Source organism: Notamacropus eugenii, chromosome 2 (assembly GCF_028372415.1).
Source record: "Notamacropus eugenii isolate mMacEug1 chromosome 2, mMacEug1.pri_v2, whole genome shotgun sequence".
Lineage (NCBI taxonomy): Eukaryota > Metazoa > Chordata > Mammalia > Diprotodontia > Macropodidae > Notamacropus > Notamacropus eugenii.
The window spans coordinates 484,244,598-484,253,722 of record NC_092873.1 but is presented as its reverse complement, the minus strand read 5'-3'; the positions used below and the strand labels follow the sequence as shown (position 1 = coordinate 484,253,722).

Sequence of the window (9,125 nt, the reverse complement as noted above, 5' to 3'; positions counted from 1 at the left end):
CTTAAAATTAGAGAAATAATAAAGTGGAAAACACAAAACTACAACTCTTTTACAAAATTAAAAAGTAGTTCAATTAAGAGACTAATAAAATTGATAAACTTTTAGTCATTCTTTTAAAAAGAGGGAGGAAAATAAAATTGATAAAATATGAATAGAGACCAAAGAGAGATCTTAATCCATTTTTTATTTAATAGTATTTTATTTTTTCCAATTCCATGTAAAGACAATTTTTATTTTTTGAAAAGAAAATTGTCCAAATTTTTCTCCCTCCTTTCCTCCCCTCACTCCTCCCCTGGATAGCAAGCAATTTGATGTAGGTTATACATATGCAATTACGTAAAACATATTTCCACTTAATCAATTTTTGAAAAGGAAACAACTAATGGTAAAGGTTCTATCCAACTAAAAAGAAAACACCTTAGGTCCAGATTATTTAAAGAAGACTGTAATCAAACTTTTAAAGAACAATATCTTTGTGACATAAGTTATTTATAAATATTGAAGAAGAAAACATCCTTTCACGCTGTTCTTATGAGAAAAATATGATTCTAATACCCAATCCAAGGCAAGATAAAGCAAAGAAAGACCACTATAGAGCAGTATAATTAATGAATATCTATTACAATTTTAGAAATAAAATCTTGGCAAGAAAGCAGTTGTTGCTAAAAAGTGACTAATGATCATCCAAAGGGTCAGAATAGGAAAGAAAACTCCTGAAAGAAAAGGAATCTGTGGCCTCTAGGGGAAAAAAAAGGTAAAGGGGTGTTTGTGGAAAAGACTACTTTCTAAGTGAGCCACAGCTGTGGAGAGGAAGAGGATCATTTTATTGGTGACTGACCTTATCCTATTTCAGGGCTAAAAGAGTAGAGGTACCCAACCCTTGGATAGAAGTCTTGCTTTGCCATTTGGCTGGCTGTAAGCCTCCTCCTTGGCTATCATATTTCCTGTAAATAAATTGAAATCTGGGATCTGTGAGGCAGCCACAAATCCTTAAAGATCTTGCTTATTTCAGTCCAGACCTCCTAATCCAACTGCCACCTCCTTGTCAGATATTGCAGCAGGACCAGAGTTTGGAAGTAGACACCAATTGGATGCACATTTCATGGGGGCGTTTGCTGGATGTGCACCCAGACCAGAATGAGATTGAAAGCTAACTTTCCTGGTTACAGCCCAAACCATCCTTTTCTAATGAGAGGCTTGCTTCCCCTCTCTTCCCCTCACCCCAACATCATCCAAACTTGCCAAACCAAGCAAATCAAGAGCCCTGAACCTCTGACCCTCTGGCCCTTCGAGCAGCCTCTTCCACCCATCCTCTGCCCAGCTTCCTCTTCACAAAGTGATGGAAAGCTCTGGACTCCTCCTCCCTCTTTCCTAACTGACCTTGTCTTCTGATCCAGACTCCAGAATGACTTTCCAGGGGACAGACTTTTGGGTACCTCGTTTTCTAACTACTATGAATCTCCCTTTACCTAATGAGATTCAGTCAACTGTACTATAAAAAGGGTCCAGTTTCCCTCTTTCCTCTGTCTAGAGCAGTAACTAGGATTCTACTCCCCCCACACCCCAAAATAACCCCAGTGTCAATAAGGCAAAGGGTAATAGGGAAGACTGTCTGATTAGGGCTATGGTTTTCCTAGAAGCGGATTCGATCTGGCCTTCTTCCCAGATGCAGAGGGGGAAAGGCAGAATATAGTGGGAAAAACACTGGATGGGGAGCCAGGGGACCTGGGTTCAAATCCCTAGACTTCCTATCTGTCTAACCTTGGGGAAGTTACTTAACCTTTTTGGGCCGTTGGACCTGTAAAATGAGGGATAAATAACCTGTACAATCCTATGATCCTAAGAGCCTGAAAAGGTATAGTAGCTCATGGGAAGATGTACTTCACAATAATTCAGATTAGTAAAATATCACAAGGTAAGGTTAGTTTTCTGGGTATTAATCATGTGCCCTGCCATTTCAATTCAATTCAATAAATATTTAGCAAATGTCTACTATGTGCCAGTCACTGTACCAAGTGCTCCTCCAGGAAGAAGCATGTTCTTCCTCTCAGAATGTGGGCATCCTATGTCAAGGTCCTATCTGTCGCATGATCCTATGGCTCTGTTAGAATGTCTCCTTTTACAGAATCCTCCATCTCCATTCCCTGTGATTGCTCTGCTATATAGCACATTCATTCTGTCTTCAATTAAAAATATGTATTAAATACATATCATATGTAAGATGGTCAGACTCTTGGGTTAGGCTGTCTCTTATTATATCAGGTAAAGGGGGAAGGTGAAGTAGGAATACATATAAAGTCATTCCTCTGCACATTTGCTGTTTTTGGAGTTGGGGTTTTTTTTTGAGGGTTTTTGCTGTGCATGGATGTCAATTACAGTTCAGGTCTCCGGGAGGAGCAGTAATTGGAGATTGTTTTGAAAGAGAGTTTGAGAGAAGCCATGGAAAAAGGCACAGAGAATATTACATTTACTGAAGCCAAGGTAAAATTTGTGGGGATTTAGTAAAAGTCAGGCAATAAGATATACTCTGGCAAGTGAGATCGAAACAGCAAAACCTTACAAGGACGTTCTCTGAAAAACAAGGTATATAAGGAAGTTAATTGCAAAGGAAAGAGCAGCCTTCTGTTTCAGTTAGGAGTTAAATCAAACTACTTCCACCACTTTCTATGCCCAGCCAGTTTGTCTCATATCAGATTGAATGAGGCTTTTTGTTTGTGTTCATGGTACTGTGCCACCATGTTTTTTTTAAACATATGATCTGGCATTAAGGCAAAGTGAGTTTCTTTATAAAATGGAGGTAAATGGTAGTATAGTATCATATAAGGAACATTGAATTCAGTGTATCCATGATCTAGTTCTGGTTATGTGACTGACTGGTGTGGTGGTATGATGTTGGCCCTAGTTTCTTCATCTGTAAAATGAGGGGGCTGAATGAGATGCCCCTACCTCAAATTCCCTTCTCCATCTCATTATCAGTAATTCATAAACTTGGGACAGTTTTTCTAAGAATGTGAATATATGTATGTGTTGATCCAACTATATTCCTTTGCTCAGTCCCTTTGGGTACTTATGGCATAATCTGTGAACATGCTATAGAAGATGGAGTCCTGGAATTGAAGTCCTGAAGACTTCCATTAGCTGTGTGACCTTGAGCAAGTCACTAATCCTTTCCAAATTTCAGCTCTGTAAAATGGGGCTAATGAGAGTACCAACTTGGGAGAGGTTAAGATAAATAAGAAGATAGATTTAAAATCTTCTGCAGATCTTAATTAACCAACAAATTCTATGTGTGGCTGCTATTGTGATTATTGTTTTCAAATTTTGTTCTCCAAGAGGACCAATGACATCGTGAGGATGATGTCTTGACTTGCACATGAATTGGATTTCAGTGAGGCAGAGCTGCACAAAGTCATCAGCCACACTCAGTCTCTCAGAATCATCAAAGTCCAATGACTAAGCAAAAATCAAGATGACTGATGATGGCCCAGGATGCAGCGGGTGATGATTATTTGACAGATGACTTGAGCCCACAAAGGAACCTACAGGAGGAGAGGGCCAGCACATGATGGTCGTAAGAAGATACCTTGGCAGGCAGTGACTTTCTATGAGGCATACTCTAATTTACTGACACCCTCTGCTTCTGTCTTTCCATGACCTGACTTTCCATACTCTGTCCTGACCTTTCCTATTAACTTTGGACTGGATAGTTCAGTGGATAGAGCACTGGACCTGGAGTTAGAAAGACTTGATTTCAACTTCAGCCTCAGATACTTACTAGCTGAGAGACCCTTGGCTAGTCACTTAACCTCTTCCTCAGTTTCCTTAACTGTGAAATTGGGATAATAGTAGTAACTATCTCCTAGGGTGGTTGTCAGGATCAAATAAGATCATATTTGTAAAATGCTTAGTACAGGACATGGCACATTGTAAGCATTCAATAAATACTTATTTTCTTCCTTCCTCGTTCCTTGCTTCATCTTTCCTCTCAATCAGAACTGATTACTAGCTTTCTTGGTTTGTTTTCTCTTGAGTTGGACCCCAGCACAATTTTCTGATGATCATTAGGTTCAACTCTCCTTTCTGTCTTCTTCATCCCCCTACCACTCACACCTCTTTTTAGGCCAGTTATTATCTTTAATAACTAACTTATATGGTTTGGGAATCTCCCACTGAGAGATTAAAAGCCCTGCCTATGGTCCCTCAGCCATTTCTACCCAACCTTTGGTAGAGCCTTCTGAGTTCATATTGGTATGATCAGCCACAGCTGGACCCACTGTACGTTGACCCCAACATGGTCAAGTCATTTTGGTCCTTTGAAGAAGACATGCAGGACAAAGAATGAAATCAATAACAGTATGTGTAATTGACAAGATTTGAATGCAGGGCTTCCTGATTCCAGAACTGGTCCTTTATCCATTGAGATGTTCTGTCTCTCAGTAGCATCATCATTGACAATAACTGATATTTATAGATCACTTGATATACATTTTGTCGTTTAGACCATATATCAAGTTCTGCAAAATATGATATTTCCAGTATTATTTTGCCTATTTTATAAATGGAAAGAGCAGAGTCTCAGAGAAGTTAAATGAGTTACCCATAGTCAAATGTCTAGTAAGTTTCAGAGAATTTGAATCCCTGACTTTAGGCCTATCATATTTTTAAAGTTAAAAAAAAGGCACAAACCAAGTCAGGAAAAGATAACTTCTGGCTAGGGTAATAAGGGAAGACTTCATAGAAGTCTATTGAGTCTTGTGGCATTTGAGTTTTGAAGAGTGACTGGGATTTAATTAGGCAGAAGTCCCCAGGTCAGTCTGGAAAAGTGAGAACCAAGAAATACGGTAAGTAGAGGGTAGAACATGTTTTGAGAATGACAAGGGTCTGTTTGGCCAGAGCACAAAGTACCCGAGGAAGGGGACCAAGTCAACAAGTCAGCATACCTGGTCTCACCTCTGGTTATCCACACACCAACTCTGTGAGAGACAGTATGCTATAATGGATAGAGAACTGGCTCATGAGTTGGAAAGAGTTTCTACTCAGCCTCTGATACATGCTTCTCACAACCCGATCTGTGATCACTCAGTCTATCAGCACTCCAGGTAACTCTGAGATGATCAATTGCAGAGCAGGCAGGTGCCAACCTGTTCTAGTAGAAGGAATTTCCTCCTGGGAATTCCCCTAGTCTAGTGAAATCACAGGTCAAGATAAAAATAAAAGCATACCTTGTGATAGAGTTATGATGACCCTTCCCCCTTTTATGGAAGAAGACACTGAGGGCCAGAGTGGTATAGTGACCTACACGTTGTCATACTGCTAGTACACAGCTTAGACAGAATTAAAACCTAGGTCTCTCCTGATTCCAAGTCAGTGTTCGTTTCCAATACATCACTTGCCTTTATATTCCCTTTATATAATAATGATAATATTAATAATAATAGTATTTACGTAGCACTTCAGAGTTTGTAAAGTGCTTTACAAATATAATTTTATTTTATCCTCGTAATAACATTGGGAGTTAGGTGCTATTATTATCCCTGTTTTTACAGATGAGGAAACTGAGGCAGACAGTTTTTTTTTTTTTTTTTTTTTAGTGATTTGCCCAGGGTCACACATATACACCTGAGGCCATATTTGAATTCAGATCTTCCTGACTTTTAGCACTTCATTCATTGTCCAGGCTAGCTGCCTCTAATAACTTGCATTTATATGGTTAAAGTTTGCAACACGCATCACTAGGTTAAAAGATGAAAATGTTGGTAGTAAATATCTATCCAAAGCTTTGGTCTCAGATTCCTCTGAAAAATGAAGTGAGAACATTTAGAAAATGATGATTCTTTGGAGTTTTCCTTCCCATGTGGTGCTTGTTTTGGAGGTAGGCTGGGATTTGGGAATTGTTTCACAGATAACACACAGGAGGCATTGGAAGTTTCCATCTCCAGCCTCTAACAGATTCATTCTTGATCTGGTCAGACAGGTAGACACCTTTGGAGGGGTTAATAATCAGCTTTATCCTAGTCTAGTTTTCTCAGAAGAGAATTGCTGATAATGGAAGCACAAACTCCCACAGCATTCTGTACTCACCCTTCTTTCAGGGGCTGGCAAGAAGGGGGGCTAACTACCCCTATGTCGCAATGGGGTCAATCAAGACTGCACAGTTGTGCACTCCCCCAAATCCCCTAAAGCTTCAATGGGAGCCGACTGAGGCAGGCACATGCATTTCTCTATGCATGATTTCCCTACTCGCTGACTAGTGCACACCTGCATTATAGGGCGACAGACAACGAAGGCGCTTGCCAACATTAAGCTCACAATATTGATAGCAATATCGTCTTTCTGCACAAGTGCAGTAAATATCAATTATGTTACCCCTTATCTTGTGGTGCAGCCTCAGTAGGACTGCTTATCACTTATGATTCTAGGAACCACTGTCTAGGATCCTTGAGACTATTCTAGGAATTATTATCAAATACCTGGAAACTAGACATTGCCATGGATTCTGAGAAGCTGAACTCTAAAAAGGATGACAAAATCTTCCTTACATACAGGAATAGGGAGAGGAGAGACCCTGGTATAAGTGGGCTGGTTTTCTGAAAGTTTTTGTCTATACAAGTAGCCTGGCACAGCCACGGATTGGAAGTCAGAGGCCATGAGTCTGAATGTGTACTTTGCCATTTGCCTCCTGTGTGACCTTAGACAAGTCATTATGCCTTTTATTACTTTAGTATCCTCATGGTGAAATAAGGGAGTTGTGTTAGATTCAAGTCAAAAGCATTTATTAAGTGCCTTCTGTGTGCCAGGCACTGTGCTAGGCCCTGGGGGGTGAAAAGCAAGGGCAATAATCCTTACCCTTAAAAAGCTTATTATCTATTGGGGAGACTCAGTATGTAAGTAAATAAATACAAGCCATGTGGAAATTCTCCTGACCCCCCACCGCAATATCTTGCATTTATTAACATTTTAAGATTTGCAAATTCACTTTACAAATATTAGCTCACTTGACCCTCATGATAACCCTGGGAAGGAGATGCTGGTATTATCCCTGTTTTATAGATGAGAAGACAGGCTATGAGAGGGAAAAGTGACTTGCCCAGGATCACACGGCCAATAAGGTCTTCCCGACTCAAAGTTCATTGCTCTATTTATTGGCCCACTCACCTACCTTGTATTTATCCTATATATGTTTTGTGCAAACACACACATACATGTTGCCTCCCACAACAGAATATAAGCGCCTTATTTTTGTCATCATATGCCTATCGTGTAACATGGTGCATATTCAAAGCAACATTAATAAATATTTGTTGATAGATTGATTTTCACACTAACATTATAAGGCAAGTATTATTCCCCCCCCCCCATTTTACAAATGAGGAAATTGAGTCTCAGGAGGGTGAGTGGCTTGTTCAAGACCATAGGTAAGTGATAGAACCAGGGCTCTGGCCCGAATCTTTTGACTTAGAGTTCAGTGTTTTCTACTACCCCACATCTATTCTTCAAATTGTGCAGCTACAAGGACAGAAAATCACCAGTGTAAGCACCAGGTTCCTAGAGATCTGTTAATCTTTTTGATCATAAAGACCAATTTGAGTGGGGGGGTTGGTCTGCAAACTGTCTACATGATACCTCAAAATATCTGTCTCAAAGCAACCTCCATCCTTTTGCCCCCATTTCCTTGCCATGTCACGTCACTTTTGGCTCTGAAGATGGCTGCCTTTCAATATGTGGTTAGATTAGTTAGAAAAAAAATAAAAACAGAAACGTAGTATCCCATGAACTCTTTCCCTGTGATCACTACGCATTCACAACTTGATTTCCAAACCAAATATCATCATCCAAAGCAGGGACATATTTTTCACTGAAGTAGAGCTGAGGCTTCACATTTGGAGTAGGAATCTGAAGTTTTGAAGGAAAGCCATGAGAGTGATCCAGCCAGAAAGAAAGGACTGATTGGTTTCCTTTAAAACATGATAAAAACCCTCTCTAGTCATGCTAGGATAACTTTCAGGGGCCAAAATGGAGTTTCCTCAATGTGCTCCTTTCAATTTAACTGTGGGCAAAAGCTAAGTATGAGATATGGCCCCAACCAGAGATTACTGGAATGCTATAACTGTTTGGAAATAAGACAAGGGAAAGTGACTCTTCTGTTGAGGAGGTCTCACTAATGTAGAATTAGAGAGAGGATCTATAGATCTCAGTTCAGTGGTACAGGGACAAAAAACCTGGGCTTGGAGTCAAAGACCTAGATTTGAGTGGTGAGTTTTCCACTTACAGCCATGCGACCTTGGGCAGCTTTCTTTGTGTCTCTGAATCTCAGTTTTCTTATCTGCCAAATGAGAGGATTGGACAAAGTTATCTCTGAGGTCCATTTTAACCCTAACATTCTACATTTCTAGGTCCCAACAACATATTCTGAGTCTACAGACTAGGGTAGGAAAAAAAGCAATATGTTGTCATCCATGTAGGCAAACAATGATATGAATGACATGGTAACATTTAATTAAATTCAGCAACCATTTATGTGTAAGGCACACTATAATGCCTGGATGAAGAAGGTGGTTATTAATTGCTAAGTCCCTGCTGGCCAACATTGGTTCATTACTGGATATATTTACAAAAACTAATCTATAAGAAAGCAAGAACATGCTCAGAGCCTAGTGCTGTTATACAACCAGTGGCTGATGGTGTTGATGTGCAGATCGGGGTTCATGTGATCTTTCCCAATAGAAGCAGCATTTCCTATCCTCCTTCCACCATTGTTACCTATATCTCCTTTTTTGTGCTGGGATGGCACTGCATCATTAGAGGTCCAGAGTTTGGCTAGAAAGAGAAATATCTGTTGTATAAAGGGAAAAATCCATCCCTTTACCCAAAGTACATAAAGAAATTTTCAGGGAATGGCTCATGCCATTTGTTTACAGAAGCTCCATTTTAGAGATAGAAGAAAGCAAGTGCAAATATAGAGCTATTGAGTCACTCAAAAACTATGGCTTCCTCAAACATTATAAAACAAAATTGTTCAGCAATTTTAGCTCATAAACTAACAAGCCCATCTTGTGCCAACGGCTGCCTGGTGATGAGTTATCTTGGTTGTTCCAATCCTACCTCCCACCACTCTGTTTTCCCAA

At 39.8% G+C, this 9,125-nt stretch overlaps 1 protein-coding gene across 9 annotated transcripts in view; it reads left to right on the top strand.

Annotated features, from left to right (window-relative positions):
* The window catches only part of DDR2 (discoidin domain receptor tyrosine kinase 2), a 253,306-nt gene that overhangs the window by 112,476 nt on the left and 131,705 nt on the right, over window positions 1-9,125 (top strand). The gene's annotated exons all lie outside the window — the stretch shown is intronic.